Source organism: Musca domestica, unplaced genomic scaffold, assembly GCF_030504385.1.
Source record: "Musca domestica strain aabys unplaced genomic scaffold, Musca_domestica.polishedcontigs.V.1.1 85, whole genome shotgun sequence".
Lineage (NCBI taxonomy): Eukaryota > Metazoa > Arthropoda > Insecta > Diptera > Muscidae > Musca > Musca domestica.
This window is the reverse complement of record NW_026712418.1, coordinates 580,568-598,096: the sequence shown is the minus strand read 5'-3', so window position 1 is coordinate 598,096 and position 17,529 is coordinate 580,568.

Genomic DNA, 17,529 nt, shown 5'->3' with positions numbered 1-17,529 from the left:
CATAAGTTAACAGAAAACGCAAACATCTTAAATATATATGAAAGAAATAAAAAAAAATATAGCAACAACAAAAATATATCGAGGCACAAACAAGAATAAGCAACCTAAACGCAATTTGCCTACAGTCAACTCTAGATAAAATGATTATGAGGAAGAATTTCTTGTTGCTAATTTTAACGAATTTGAATAATTTTTTATTCAAAATTTTCAATTTCACCATGACAGGGACTAAAAAACCCAAGGCAATGCTAGCCAGAACAGCGCTCGAAATTTAACACATCTTGCACACAATCTTAGTTTTGTGTATAAAACTCACCAATGATCTGTAAACTCACCACTGACTGATTGACTGACTGACTGACATAACGATTCATCAACGCCCACACAAAACGGCTGAAGCTAGAATCTTGAAATGTTGGGTGAGGGTCACCCTTGGTCTGGAGGGTTCAGAGAAGGCTGGGTTTTTGGAAATTCGTACTAGTACCATGTGGTACAAATTGGAATTATGATGAACCGATGGAGCTGGCATTCTGAAAGTTGGAATGAGAGTCACTGATGGAGTGTAGGATAGACGCCCCGAAGGATTATTGGAAATTCAAACTATAACTTTGAGAAATATCCTAATATGTTACTGAACTTCAAAAACAGAACCATTTGGTATTATGTGAACGGATAAATCTAAAAACTTGAAATGAGAATTAAAGTTGGAAAATAAGTTTAATAAATGAAGGTGGTTCTTGAAATGTGCACTAAGTGAGGAAACTGTAATAAATGGTACTTAATTTGGTAGTTTAGTTTAGTAGTATAGTGCCCACTTATGTCCAAATCCATTTTGGAAGATTTCGCTTTTGAAATTAGGAGTTTGACTAGGTAAATTAGCCAATTATTTATGCACTCCGTCGTGCTGTTAGTTGCTGTAGTCCATTTTACAGATAAATATAATCCAATGATCATCCAAAAATGCTAGAATTCTTCCTGTCCTTAACTCTCTTCACAGGCGTATCGATTGGCTTCAATTGTGTGATCGGAAAAACATTTCTGTTTTTTGGGTAATTTGAACCTCAATATATTTTGCAATCATCTCCAAAAGCAAGAAGCCCCTCTGTATCTCCAAATTTAGACTCATCTATATGATTTGCTAGTCTACGATATTTGCTATATTCGTCAATGAAATCAGCATAAAAAAGCCAGAAGTTCGCCTTTTGCGTATTTCGGATATCGCCTGTAAGTAATGCTGGTATTTTTTCACACAAAATTAGTGGTCCATTGTACCCGCTGTCCTAAACTCTAACTTTATGCGAGATTTCGTGTCATCTGGTTTCTATTTGTGACACTTATAACGGCTGCCAAATCAGGAAAATGTTTAGTATATTGCGGACATCTTTGAAAACAATAGGCCTAGCCCTTCTGAGCCCATCCCTACCCTTGTGAAAATTTTCGTGAGGATCGGACGATATTTGCAATCCTTATGTAATAAATCCAACTTGTGTTGTAAGGTGAAAAAATATTATAAGTCAAATTGAAAAAATCGAATGCGATAAAAAATATGAAAAAATAAAAAAATGTCATCAAATACTACAAAATCTATATGAACATCATTATTGGTATCTTTTTATGCGATTTTTTTAGATTTTATATTTTTATGTCCGCTTTGATTGGTCTATAATTGCGACCTATAGAGCAACTGCAAAATCAGGAATTTTTTAAGTTTTTGGTCCATTTCAACCCCTAAATATTATGCGATCATCTCTATTCTGAACATAGCCCCACCTCCATTCTAAATTTCGTGAAGATCGGGCCATAATTGCGACCTGTAGAGTGATTACAAATTAACATGGACAGACGGACAGACGGATGGACATACATAGCTAGATCTACTCAGCTCGGCGAGATAGGAAGATCCATATATACTTTCCTATGTGGGAAATCAATATTTCGAGGTGTTACATAATTTTTGGCCCAATGAAACTTATAATACCCCCAACACATAGTGTTGTAGGGTATAAAGAGCTCCCGTAACAAAAGAATTTATTTGAAGTAGATCCTACCACCTATCCTACCACTGCTTCAGAGCAGTTATAGTTGGGTTTCAGAGGGAACTAATATATGGGAGGCATATCCAATTCTGAATCGATGTTCACTAAATTTGACGGAGATATTTTAATCTTTTATGCCAAATAACAGTGCATCGAGTGTATGATATCACTAGAGTTGCACAAAATGGAAACGTACGTCCCGCAATTCACTCCATTTGGGCTGATATTAGTCATTATTTGTAAACTAAACTCAAATCGGATTAAGGATATATGGGGAGCTACATCCAAATCTTAGCCGTTCTCGATAAAATTTGGCAAAGGTATTTCAGAGCTCTGTAAGATATCTGGTACCAAATATAATTGTTGCCGAATGCATATTACGAATATGAGGGACTTAAACACTAAATCGGATGAAAGATATATATGGGAGCTATATCTAAATTTGATCCGATTCTCACCAATTTCAATAGGGTTCGTCCTTGGGCCAAAAAAATATTGTTTGGAAAATTTCATCTCAATCGGATCATAAATGCGACCTGCATTTTGTTCACAAGAATACATGGACAGACGGACGGACGGACGGACGGACAGACAGACGGACTGACATACATAAATCGACTCAGAAAGTGATTCTATGAAGGTTCTCAAAAGTAACTATGGGTCTATCTTGTTTCCTTCTCCATGTTACAAACAAATGCACAAAGACATAATACCCTTACCACTATGTGGTGTAGGGTATAAAAATATAGCAACAACAAAAATATATCGAGGCACAAACAAGAATAAGCAACCTAAACGCAATTTGCCTACAGTCAACTCTAGATAAAATGATTCTGAGGAAGAATTTCTTGTTGCTAATTTTAACGAATTTGAATAATTTTCTATTCAAAAATTTCAGTTTCAAAGTAGGTTTGACAGTTCATTGTTCCAGATGCTGTGTCGACGCGACTATCTATACTCTTCTACCAAGACAGGGAGCCAAGGCGGCGCTCGAAATGCAACACACCTCGCATTCAATCATAGTTTTGTGTATAAAACTCACCACTGACTGACAGACTGACAACGATTCGTCAACGCCGAGACGATACGGCTGAAGCTAGAATTTTGCAATTTTGGGTGAGGGTAACCCTTGGTCTGAAGGGGTCAGATAAGGCTGGGTTTTTGGAAATTCATACTAGTACTACAGGGTGAGATAAAAAAAAACTGCAACAAAGTCAAACGCCCTAATTTTGACTTTCTTTTAAATTTCATTGAATGAAAACAAAAAATGTCGGAAATAGCATCGAAATTTAGAATAAGTTTAGATTTGTTCGAATTGTTCACTTTTGGCACGAATTATGACCTTCAAACCGCTAATGGAACCGACACATGCTGCCCGAATGTTGCTCTGCGGTATTTTGGCCCATTCCCGGCGAAGCGCTTGCTTGAGGTGATTTGATATTTTTTAGTGCCCACCTTGCTTTCCAAAATACTCCAGACACAATAGTCCAACGGATTGGTATCCGGAGATTTTGATTCAATATTTGCCGAATGGAATATTGCGATATGTTCAACTCACGAGCCATTTATCGGCCACTGCGACGCGCGTTTTGATCAAGTCGCTTCTTTTCTTTTCGAACCATTTCTGCTGATGTTGCTGTTTTCTTCCGTCCACTTCCTTGACGTAACGAGCGATGGTACGAGACACAAAAGATTTATTCACATTTAAATGTTGGAGAGCTCTAACGATAGCTACTTGTGGTTTTCCAGCCAAATATAAAGAAATCTCAATATCACGCTTGAATTCCATTACGAATAACTTTTTTACTGGAAAATTATCACCAAAATGTATTTGTACGCTGGTAAACAATATAATGACCTGTCACTGGAATAATTTTAACAGCTGTCGGACGAGTGGCTTTGAAATGACAACAGTCTGAAGTTGTTTGCAGTTTTTCATCTCACCCCGTATGTACAAATTGGAATTAAGATTAACCAATGGAGCTGCAGTTCTGAAATGGATGGAGCTGGAGTTTAGGATAGATGCACCAAAGAATTAATCGAAATTCGAAATATTCTAAAATGTTAATAAATTTCCAAAAATGAGAAGAAGCTACCAAGGCTAAAAACTTATAATTTTGAATGAGAAATAAAGTTGGAAAATAAGTTAATATATGAAGGTGTTTTTGGGAATGTGCTCTAAGTAAGGGAACAGTACTAAATTTGGAACAGTTTAGTTCAGTGTAAACGGATGAAGGTAAAAGTTTGAAATTTTGTATTGAGCCCCTGTTGGTAGTAGGTTCGTAATAAAGAGGTGGTTTCAGAAATGTGTACTTCAAGTGCGCGAACAGATCGTGCTTGAAATCTGAAATTTGGCATAAGGAAGCAATTGCGGAAATGTGTGCTTCAATTATACGAAATGTACCGAATGGTACTACATTCGGTATTGGGTGAAGGGTAGCGATAATGTTCAGAGATTTGATATTCAGATTACTAGTGGTATTTGTGTTTAAGATTTGGTGGTAACTTTGAAATTCGCTCAAAATTTGTACGAAAAATACAAAATGGTACTAAATTTAGTATTCGGTGAAGGGATAGGGCTGGAATCTCGAAATTTGGTATTGAAGTTTGTGTTAGTATATAGGATTGTGCTATGATGGTGGTTTTGAAAATGTGTACAATATTTTTACAAAAAGTACTAAAGTACTCAATTTGGAAATGGGTGAAGAATTTGAGATGCATGTCAATGTTGTCGTCCTATAAAGTACTAAATGGTATTAGGTGAAAGGATAGGGCAGGAATAACAAAAAATTGCTGTTGAGGTATCTGTTGGTATTTGGGATTGAAATATGGAATTGGTTTTGGAAATGTGTAGTGTAATCGTACGAAAAGTATTAATTGGTACAAAATTGGGTGTTTTGTTAAAGGATACGGTTGGAATCCCGGAATTTGATATTGAAGTCTCTTTTGGTATATGAGATTGAGATATGGTGGTGGTTATGATGGAATTCAAGCAATTAAATGTGAATGAACCTTTTGTGTCTCGTACCATTGCTCGTTACCCTGATACTGGTAGCGTAGCCCGGCGTCAAGGAAGTGGACGGAAGAAAACAGAAACATCAGCAGAAATGGTTCGAAAAATAAAGAAGCGACTTGATCGAAACCCGCGTCGCAGTGGCCGAAAAATGGCAAACATTGAAAAATGAGCTCGGGGTAAAGCCATTGAAATTCCTAAAAAGTGCAAGAACTTACACTGCAACAGAAAGAATGTAGACACAAAAAAGCTAAAGAGTTGCTTCGCTTGGCCGAAAGTGGTGAACTGCCGAATTTGGTTTTCTCCGATGAGAAAACATTTGTTGTCCAGCAGTTTGTAAGCAGACAAAATGATCGTATTTACTTGCCAAAGAGGTTAGCTGAAAATGTGCACCTTCGGTTGGCCACCAGAAATCAAGCGCCGGCCATGGTGATGGTGTAGGCCGCCATAACAGCTCTTCGCTCGTATTAATCGACCGTGGCATCAGAATAAATGGTAAATATTTTCGCCAAAAATATTCTGGAGGGTGTATTAAAACTTTGGGCACGCAAACAGACCTTGGACATTTCAACCGAACTCAGCACCATCGCACTTAGCACGAAAAGTGCGATATGCCACAAAATGTGCCATTAGGTGTTGGGGTAGATATGGGATTCTTTTTGCAAATATTACGGTTTTATTTGCATATCACGTGGGTGATTTCAGTTCAAACGACCTGAATTTTTACACATCCCACCGAATTAAGTTTAGGAGCATACCTTCATACCCTCACGTGCATAATATGCACTCCACAACAAGGATATTTTATACCGGACATCAGATACAGCTCCAAAATACCCCTTTATACGATTTTGTCTACCATATATGTAATATCAGCCCAAACAGAAAAGATTTCCTTATATTCCACCATTGGGTGGAACTCGGAATATTTTTTAATATAATTCTTCTCGAAGTCATATCATGCACTATACAGCAATGTTATTTATTTCAGAGTTGGTATGATCTATTTCACATAAATTCCCCGTAAAGACGTTTTTGTTACGCATGCTATACTAAATACTCATAGTGGTGTGGGGTATCCCCACCCGACTTTTGACATTTCCTTACTGGTTTTATTTACTGAAAATAAAAATTAAATATATTCCAAATTAATTATTTGAGAAATCTTATTAAGTGAACGTTACAATTATTCTGAGTACACTGTACGTCTTCCAGACATTTTTCAAAGGAAATTGTTTAAATCGTTGCCCCCTAGTTTTAATAAAATACGTTCATACATACACAGTGCTATCATTCTTTATGCTTCATATAAGTCTTGAGTATGGTTATACGCGTTTCGTTTTCACTTCGTTCTGAATATTGTGAGTGTTTTGAAAATGAAGAACAGATCTTAAACAGGATCTTCATCTATGACGTTAAATGACATGATCAGTTTTGTCTCAAAAATAAGTTTCTTTATTTTCTACTTTTTGTATTGTCATTTTCAGAGGACAAGTAAAATAATCGTTACTACCGCTAGAACTTCTTATACAAAGGTCATAAAATTAAAAAGCTTTATTGTAGAAAACTCGTTTAATATAAGGAATGTGAGTAAAATATCTCTATCACCTCTGGATATCATAAAATCCGAAACCATATACTCATAGAGAGTATTTATCCGACCAATATTAACGTCGTCTTATCCATTCTAGCATTTGTTCATTCATATTAAATTGAAACAAATATATATTCGTATCACATTTTATCTTTCTTCCACTAGAGTTTTCAACATACTCCTTGGATTTCCTTCTCCTTTTTAAAATCGTTCTGAGCACGAAAATACCGTGTAGTTATTGCATGGCGTCTGTCTAGCAGCAGACAGATAATGTTTTATTACCCACTTGCTTTGGGCTATTTTCGTATTAATCTGATTAAAAAGAATCAGTGAAGCGCTGGTTATCATAAAATGTATTTTATTAATGTTCCTCTTCAAAGAAGACACACAGAAGATTTATTAAATTTTAAGTTTGTTTAAATTGCATTGATAGTCATGTACTTTAATATGTTATTATGAAGAAAATATAATATTTTTAAAAATATAAAATTGAACAAATATAGAGAGATTTTGAGATTCTGAAAAAAAATAAATGAGGCGTGTGGACGATTCTTACTAAAAATACTTTTTGGGACAATATTCTATACTTTCGGGATCAGAATTAATTTAGCATGTGAGTCGCTACTGATACAGGAGGAGCTTTTGGAAACACGTACTAGTATAAAGCAACTCAACCCTTGTATTCTATGCTAAATTATTGCTAGAGGTCAACAGAGATGCGAGACACGAGAAAAGGAGTACATTGTGTAAATGTATAATAAAACTAGCAAGAAAAAGTAAAACGTCGGGCGGGGCCGACTATATAATGCCCTACACTACTATACATATTTAGTAGAGCCTCCGTAAAAAAGTATTTATTTGAAGAAATTCATACCACCTATCAACACTTGGCTTTAGAGCTGTTATAATTAGGTTTCAGAGGGAACTAATATATGAGAGGCATATCCAATTCTGAATCGATTTTCACTAATAAAAAAATCACCAACAAACATTGCTATAGAGTGAATGATACCACTTCACGAGAATAATTGTATTAAAAAAATGTACCGAGTTCCACCAAATGAAAACGTTCGTCCCGAAATTCACTCAGTTAGGGCAGATATTAGCCATTACTTGCACAATAAACCTGGAATCGGATTAAGGATACATATGGGAGCTACAACTTGACCGATATCGATAAAATTTGGCATTTCCGAGCTCTATAACAAATATCATTCTTGGGGAATACATATTACGAATGTGAGGGACTTAAAACCCCAAATGAATGATGAAACATATGTATGGGAGCTAAAGCTATATCTGAACCGATTTTCATCAATTAACCCAAAATCGGTTAAAAATATATATGGGAGCTATATCGAAATCTAAACCGACCTTGATACAATTTGGCAGAGGTATTTCTGTGCTGTACCCGACTTTAACACCAAATCGCATGAAATATATATATATATATATATATATATATATATATATATATATATATATATATATATATATATAGCTATATTTGAACAGATTTTCACCTAAATTGAATTTCGGTTTGAATTCCTCCTGGTTGAATTCCGTCGGAAATACTAACATTCAGATAATTTGGACTGAATTCGCCATTTGGCGCACAAATAACCCGAAGAAGATATATATGAGAGATATATCCAAAACTGAACCGATCTTAATAAAATTTGGCACAGGTATTTCTGAGCTCTATAAGATATCTGGTACCAAATATCATTGTTGTCGTATGCATATTTGAGGGGCTTTAAACCACAAATCGCATGAAACATATATATTGGAGCCATAGCAATATATAAACCGATTTCCGCCAAAGTTGCATACACTTTCTTCTAGACTGTGAGGGACTTTAACACCAAATCGGATAAAACATATGTATGGGAGCTTTCGCTCCGACTTTCACCAATTTGAAGTACTTGTTTCTAGGATGAATTCGGTCGGATGTACCAAAATTCCGGTCATTTGGACTGATATTGGCCATTTCGTGCACAATTAACCCGACATCGGTTGAAGATATATAGGAAAGCTATATCTTAATTTGAACCGATTCTCACAAATTTTAATAGGGTTCATCCTTGGCCCAACAAAATATTATTTGAAAATTTTCATCTCCATCGGATAATAAATGCGACCTGCATTTTGTTGACAAAAATACATGGACAGACGGACGGACAGACGGAATGACATGTATAAATGGACTCAGAAAGTGATTCTACGAAGATCTTCAAAATAATCTATGGTTTTATCTTGCTTCCTTCTCCACGTTACAAACAAATGCACAAAGACATAATACCCTTACACCACATAGTGGTGTAGGGTATCAAACTGTTGTTGCCTGTAGAGATATCAAGGCAATCTGGTGCTCGGGTTATAGGTAAAGCAATTCTCCAAGCTATTATTATTCAATGAAACAATTCCGGTCTATAATGACTTCAAAATCATAAAAAATACCGCATATTGGCAGATATCGTTATATAGGCGCTATACGAAGATTTGGACCGACAACGACCCATTTACGAACTTAACCTGAATGTTGTCAAAATAGACCTGTGTACAAAATCTTAGCATTATATTTTTGCCTTTTATTCAAAATTAAGAAAAATGTGAACTTAAAAAGTTGTAATTGAATTAAAATCTTTATTTATTAACTTTAAATCATATTTAATAAAGAAAATTGGATTAAACACATCATAACGGTCTCCATACATCTATTTTGTTAAAATATTTACCATGTTAAATTGTTTAAAAGTCCGTACCTGAAAGAAAAAAAAAGACTAATGTTTAATAATCAATGAATCAAATTTATAAAAAAGTGAGTTTAATTTTAGTATTACATATTGGTCTCAATATATACAGGGTGAGATAAAAAAACTGCAACAAAGTCAAACGCCAAAAATTTTACATTTTTTTTTTTAATTTTTTTGAATGAAAGCAGAAAATGTCGGAAATTGCATCAAATTTTAAAATGAGTTTAGATTTGTTCGAATTGGTCACCTTTGGCACGAATTATGGCTTTCAAACGTCATGCATTGCCCAAATGTTACTCTGCGGTATTTTGGCCCATTCTCGGCGAAGCGATTGCTTGAGGTGATCGACACTTTGGTATTTTTTAGTGCCAACCTTGCTTTCCAAAATACTCCAGATATAATAGTCCAACGGATTGGTATCCGGAGATTTTGGTGGCCATTGTACGCTGGGAATGAAGCGAGAAACATAATTCTGTAACCATTCTTGGGTGGTGCGTGCTGAGTGTTGTTGGAATGTCCAAGTGGTGCCCAACGCTTTAATACACCCTCCACAATATTTTCGCGATAATATTCGGCATTTATTCTGATGCCATGGTCGATTAATACGAGCGGAGAGCGACCATCGGCTGTTATGGCGGCCCACACCATCACCATGACCGATGCTTGAGTTCTGGTGGCCAACCGATGGTGCGCATTTTGAGCTGACCTCTTTGACAAATAAACACGATCATTTTGTTTGTTTACAAACTGCTGGACAACGAATGTTTTCTCATCGAAGAAAACCAAATTCGGCAGTTCATCACTTTCGGCCAAGCGAAGCAACTCTTTAGCTCTTTTGAGTTTATTTTCTTTCTCTTGCGGTGTAAGTTCTTGCACTTTTTCGAATTTCAATGGCTTTACCACGAGTACATTTTTCAATATTTGCCGAATGAAATATTGCGCGGGTTTCGATCAAGTCGCTTCTGTACTTTTCGAACCATTTCTGCTGATTGTGCTGTTTTCTTCCGTCCATTTCCTAGACGTCAAGCTACGCTACCAGTGTGGAGGATATTCCAAAATGTGGACCGATATATCTCATTTTCAATACCCACCATCCCAGACACAATACATATTGCTCTGCCAAAATTTTAAGCTCTACGTCAAATAAAGTGGGCTGTATCGTGATTTCAACAGAGAGACCCTCGATAATCGTTAAATCAGTTTAGAATTTTATTCTGGTCATGAATATATATACTTTATACCTACCCTCCTTTTCAAGGTGGAGGGTATAAAAGTTTTGTCAAACTGAAAAATTCTGAATTTTGAGTACTAACAAATAAAAAATCATATAAGTTCGGCTGGGCCGAACTTTGAATACCGTCCACCATTTGGTACAAATTTGGCAATTTTCAAAAAAAATAAAATCCATTAAAAATTCTGTTAAAATCTTAAAAATACCGAATGTAGCCGTATATTAGGGTCTATACGTCGTGTAGTATTCATTACGAACTTCAAATACAAAATTTAAAATAATTCAGGTAAATAATGTCGCTAAAATCATCCAAATACCGAATATCGAAGCGTAACTTTATATGGGGCTATACGAAGACGTGGACCTACATGGCTCATTTTCTGTCTAAGGTTGTAGTATCCATTACGAATTTCAAATACCAAATTTGAAACAATTCCGGTAAATATGTCGCTAAAATCATCAAAATACCGAATATCGAGAGGTACAGTTATATGGGGGCTATACGAAGACGTGGACCTATATAGCCCATTTTCAATACCAAAAGTCCCGCAGACATAATACACATTTGAGTAAATTTTTATTAACTTACTTCATTTCGTTCGGAAGCTAGAGTGATTTCCACAGACGGACGGACTTTGATAAATCGACATAGAATTTTATGCTGATCAATATTAAAAGGCCTAACACCAACTGTTGAAACGAATCTTAAATTTTAAGGTGGAATTTTCACTGATGAAGTAGAGGAATACATTCTATATAAAGTGGTTTCCAATTTTTAGGCCTTCTAATTTCCCTATTTTGTTTTTGATTGTTTAGTGAAAAAATATTATTACCGATTTGAAGCCTTGTGAACACATAATACATTACCGTTTTTTTTAACTCCACCAAGGTAAATAACTGAAAACCGAAATTCCATATTTAATAAAAATTTTAATTACAACCCCATCTGTACAACTGCAACACCAAACCAATTTACATTTTGCTTGAAACCAACAACCCACATTCTCATATTCTTGCAACATTTTTTCATTATTTTCCCGCTTCGAACATCAAATACCATTTTATTGTTTTTGTTATTTTATCATATTTTTATGCGTTTGTAGTGATTTTTGATTTATTTAATGGTCGAGGAATATTTTTTTATTCTCTGCGAGCATTAATTTTCTATTAAACCATCGTTTGCACTTTCTCACCCTCTCTCCCGCTCGCTCGCACGCTCGCTCACTCGCCGTCTTCTTTCATTTCCTTTCGGGCTTTACTTTCATTTTGTTATGCCTGCAAACGTTATTTTTTTTCAGTTTTCCCTTTTTCTTTGCCGGTTGTGAAAGTCATAAAATTTTATGATTTCGATCTGCCGGAAAAGAAATGAAAACATGCCCGAGACTTACAGCGGCAAGCAGTGGAAGTTGAATTTTCCCATGGAACAGGATGTGAAAAAGTTTGATTTTGTAGATGTCTGTGTGTGTGTGTGGGTATGTTGGTGTTCGTGCGATAGTATGTCTTGATTCCGTTATCATAGGATAATGTAGTTTATGCTACATTTCCGGTTACCGTTAAAAGTGTAAAGAGCTGCTCCCGCTTGCCGCCACTGAGTGTTAGCTTAGTGTTGTTGCCATTGGTTACCACATGCCACCACACATTCACACACTTGTTGTATACACATATGTTGCTCGCTTTGAAAAAGGTTGCTGTTAAAGAAGTAATTCAGCCGGGTCATAACTCTGGCTTAAGGAATATTCTCTGCACCCATTTTGCCCTGCTTTAACGGCATTTCGTTATCATTGATAACACCTTCCGTTCATTTAATCAATACATGATTTTTATTTTATTTTATTTCTGGGCAGATAAGTAAAGGTCTCTACATATTTTTGTCGGAGATCTTAAAGTGCCGTAGATGTTGTTTTTTCGTTACCTTTTATTTTTTCGAGCAACGTTTGCTCTTAGTCCCCGTCTACGGGTCAACAATATGATATTGTTATAAATATTAAATGGTTTTTATTGTGTAAAAATTGAATTCGTGTTAGTGTGGGTGTGTGCGTTGGTTTGGCCGTGTAAAGTGGAACTTCTCTAAAAGCATTTATCCATCCATTCATCGTCTGGACAGGGTAGTTTTTTTTTTCTTTTTTTAAACCTTTCATAAAACATCTTGGGATAGCATTTTTTTGTGTTTTGTGGCGAAAGGTAAGGAGTTCAATCGAAATTTGAGCAAAAATCGACAGTGGTCTGAAATATGAAAAAAGGTATGAGTCCGAATTCATTGTCGATAAGACAATTATACTCATTAATAAAAATATAATTGGAAATATTGAGTGCAATTCTCGTTTTGGAACTTCAATTATCCAAAGAAAAACCAGTAATGAAAGGTCAAAAGTCGGGCGGGGCCTACTATATGATACCCTACACCACTATGCATATTTAATAGATCTCCCGTAAAAAAATAATTTATTTAAAGTAGATCATACCATCTATCAACATTTGGCTTTAGAGCAGTTATAGTTTGGTTTCAGAGGGAACTAATTTATGGGAGGCATATCCAATTCTGAAGACATTTTAATATTTTATTCATCTGAGGCTTTTTAATATCTTATACCAAATAACCTTGCTATAAAGTGCATGAGAAGGATTATATTCAACAAGTAACATTGGAACAAAATATAAATCTTAAAAAACCTTAAAAATACCTAATGTAGCCGTTACATTAGGGTCTATATATCAAAATACCGAATATAGGGAGTTAATATTATATGGGGTTATAACAAAACGTGGACCTGCACAGACAATTTTCTGTCATAGGCTGTAGTATCCACTACGAACTTCAAATACCAAATTTGAAACACTTCCGATGAATAATGTCCCTAACATCATAAAAAAAATATCGGGAGGTACCGCTATATGGGGCTATACCAAAACGTGGTCCTGCACCATTTTCTGTCTTAGACTGTATTATCCACTACGAAATTAAAATATCAAATTTGAGACAATTACGGTGAATAATGTCGCTAAAATTATCAAAATACCAAATATCGGGAGGCACCGCTATATGGGGGCTATACGATAACGGGGACCTGCACAGATAATCTTCTGTCATAGGCTGTAATATCCATTATAAACTCCAAATACCAAATTTTAAACAATTCCGGTGAAAATCGTCAAAATACCGAATATGGAGAGGTACCGTTATATGGCGACTATAAGAAGACGTGGACTTGCACAGAAAATCTTTTGTCATAGGCTGTAATAACCATTACAAACTTCAAATACCAAATTTTAAACAATTCCGGTGAATAACGTTGCTAAAATCATCAAAACACCAAATGTCGGGAGGTACTGGTATATGGGGACTATACCAAAACGTGGACCTACATGACCTATTTTCAATACCAAAAGTCCTGGAGAAATAATATACATTTGAGTAAAATGTTATCAACCTACTTCAATTCGTTCGGAAGCTAGAGTGATTTCAACAGACGGACGGACTTCACTAAATCGACATAGAATTTTATCCTGATCAAGAATATACATACTTTGTGGGGTCTAAAATGTATATTTCGGGGTGTTACAAACTGAATGACATACCCTCCTATGAGTCGATTTATGCATATCCGTCCGTCTGTCCTTGTATTTTTGTGAACAAAGTACAGTTCGCATTTATTACCCGATCCAGATGAAATTTTGCACAAATCATTTGATTGGCCCAAGGACGAACCCTATTGAGATAATCGGTAAAAATTTAAATATAGCTCCCATATATCTTCGTCCGATTTGCCTTTTATTTGAAATTTTGCACATAGAACCAAATTAGGCCTGAAAATAAGTATGCCAAATTCGATCGAAATCGGTTCAGCTATAGCTCCCATATATATTGTTCATCCGATTTATTATTTTTGTCCTCCGCAGCCGTAATATGCACTCTGTAACAACAATATTTGGGGAAATATATCAAATGCAGCTCAGAAATACCGTTGCTAAATTATATCGAGATCGGTTAAGATTTGGATATAGCTCCCATATATAACTTCGTCCGATTTACCTTTTATTATACAGCAAACGTCTAATATTTGCCGAAATAGGATGGAATTTGGTACATACGACCGTCTAGAATTGAGTCTAGAAGCTAGCAAGCCAAAGATCGGTGAAGATCGGTTCAGATATAGCTATAGCTCCCATATATATTGTTCATCCGATTTGTTATATGTGTTACTCACAGCCGTAATATGCACTCCGTAACAACGATATTCAGGGAAATATATGAAATACAGCTCAGAAATATCTTTGCCAAATTTAGCAAGATCGATTCAGATTTGGACATAGCTCCCATATATATCTTTATCTGATTTCAAATTAATTGTGCACCAAATGGGCAATACAAGTCCGAATTTAAAAGATACAAATGCTTCGGAATATTTACTCTCTTGAACTTTAAATAATAATTATAATCATAGCGTGTATGATTAAATTCTCCCATAAAAACTTTTAATTGTTATGTGGAGCTCTACTAAATTAGCAAAGTGGTGTAGGGTATCATAAAATCGGCCCGACTTTAGGACTTTCTTTACTGGTTTTAATATGAGATTTATGATATTTCCGCTGGAGCTAATTGTGGTGATACACAAACTTCGTCAAATGCCGACGATTACTTTTGTATTTTTCAAGAGATCGTAGATTTTTGTTAAATATTGGTTCAAAATATATTACGATAATTCGACGATCATGATTTTTCTTTCAGTTCGAAAAGGCATTACATGTACAGTTTACCATCTACAGTCTTTTTAACTATTGTCTTTGCTTACTTGTTGGTAGATAATATTGTGATTGGAAATCACATTTCCCAGTAATATCTTGTTTTGTTTTTTTTTTTTTTCAATATACTCCAACATCAAAAATTCCTGTGTCAATTTTCAACACATCCACCTGAACTTTAGGATTCCGCTCCTATACACAAGAAAATCCATTTTCTCTTTATTTCATTTATAAAATTATATTTGGCACACCTGCAATTTCTTATCTGCTTCTTTGTGCTGATTTCGAAATTGTACGAAAATAGAACACCACTGTGTTGTGAACCACGATTTCATTGATAGCATTTTTTTATTATTGAGACAATCCGTTGTATTATTTTTTTTACGTTCTTTTTTATTCTTTGTCTGCTGTTTTATTATATATTTCTATTTATCATTTATTATTGCAGACTTTTTGGGTTTTGCTTTCCCTTATGGACAAATAGCTGCAGGCAAAATCTGGAGCAGAAAGAGAATGTTTGAATTCCCCGAAGAGACAAAACCCTTGGCAAGGCCTTTGAGGATAAAATTACAACAACGATAATAACACAACAGGAAAAAAGTTTAATTTTTTTCTGTTTTATTACAAAAGAAATTTGGCATTATTTTTTTTTCTTTTCTGTCAGCAAAGGTGGGTGGGAACAGCTCACTGATTGAATATGTTTGTTTCAGAAGCTGTTTTTTTTGTGTCTTTGTTGGCCACATCCATAATGTCAGCAAAATGTATTATTAATTATTTAAGCTTTATATGTATTTTAGATGAATGTCGTCGGTAATTTCAAAAAAGTATTTTGTATTGGGAGCTTTGTTAAGCGGAAAAGGTCTTAAGTGCAAACACTTGTACCCTTTCTACATTTTTTTGTAAATATGACAGAATTCTCTACAATATTTAATACAAACTTGGAAGTACAAAGGTACCCCATGTTATGGTATACTCCTGTCCTTTTTTTGAAAATATACAACCATGTTTTGAGTTATTAGTTTTACGTTGTTATATAGCATGCAAACTTTCCGTAAAAAAACATGTACGGTCCCTATTCTTATAAAACCTTCAGAGCTTTTCAACGTACTCATACACACATGTACTCACCCACCCACCATTTGTATAATTAAATAATTAAAATAAAATAAAAACAAGTCCGTTTATTAAAATAAATTTTGACTTCCGTTATGATTATTTAAATGTTGTTAGGATGACATCGAATGTATAGGCCAATATTTATATTTCAAGAATGAGTGAACCGATACGACACACCAGATCTTGGGTTGATTGAAATATTGGGATGTGCCTAGTTTGAAAGGAACCCAGTGGTCTTTCCGCGCCTTATAAGGTTCCTGGTTTTTCAAAATTTGGACCCATTGTGGGGAAGGTATCAGAAGTACTGCTCCGTTCTATCAGTTCTTAATACGAGATGTTGTGTGGGTAGAAATATTGAGATGTACGAAATTTTGAGGACATTTGAACTCTCATTTCACATTTTATAAAAGTTATAATTATTCAATTGAACCTTTGTATGGGAGGTACAAGAAGGAGTGGTCCGACACTTTCCATCTATCCACCTGGTCTTGAGTTGATAAGAATATTGGAATGTGTCAAGTTTGAAAATAATCGGAGGCTTATTTCGTGTTTCATAAATTTAAGGTTATTTAAAATGTTGACCACCTTTGTGGGGGAGGTAGAAGAAGGTGGTCGGTATCTACTATCTTCACACCAAGTCTTGTGCTAATAAAAATATTAAGATGTGTGGAATTTGAAAAAAATCGGATGCCTATTTCAAAGTTATTCAAAATTTTAAGCGTTTGTGGCGGAGGAACCACGCACATGATCATCTGCTGATAGAAATATTGGAATGTTCGAAATTTGAAGAGAATCACATGATGGAGTATACCGATATTATCCATTTTCGTTCCTGGCCTAGGAATTTGGAACTTGAAAAGGTTGCACAAAATCGAATGATGTTTTCTTGTTTGATACGGCAAATTATTTTCTTTCAAAATTGCGACCTTTTGTGGTGAAGGTACACGAAGAAGTGGCCCGATATTGACCATCTCCGAACATTATCTAAGTTTGATAATAACATTACCATGTACAACGACTGGATCAAATCGGATACTCCCTTA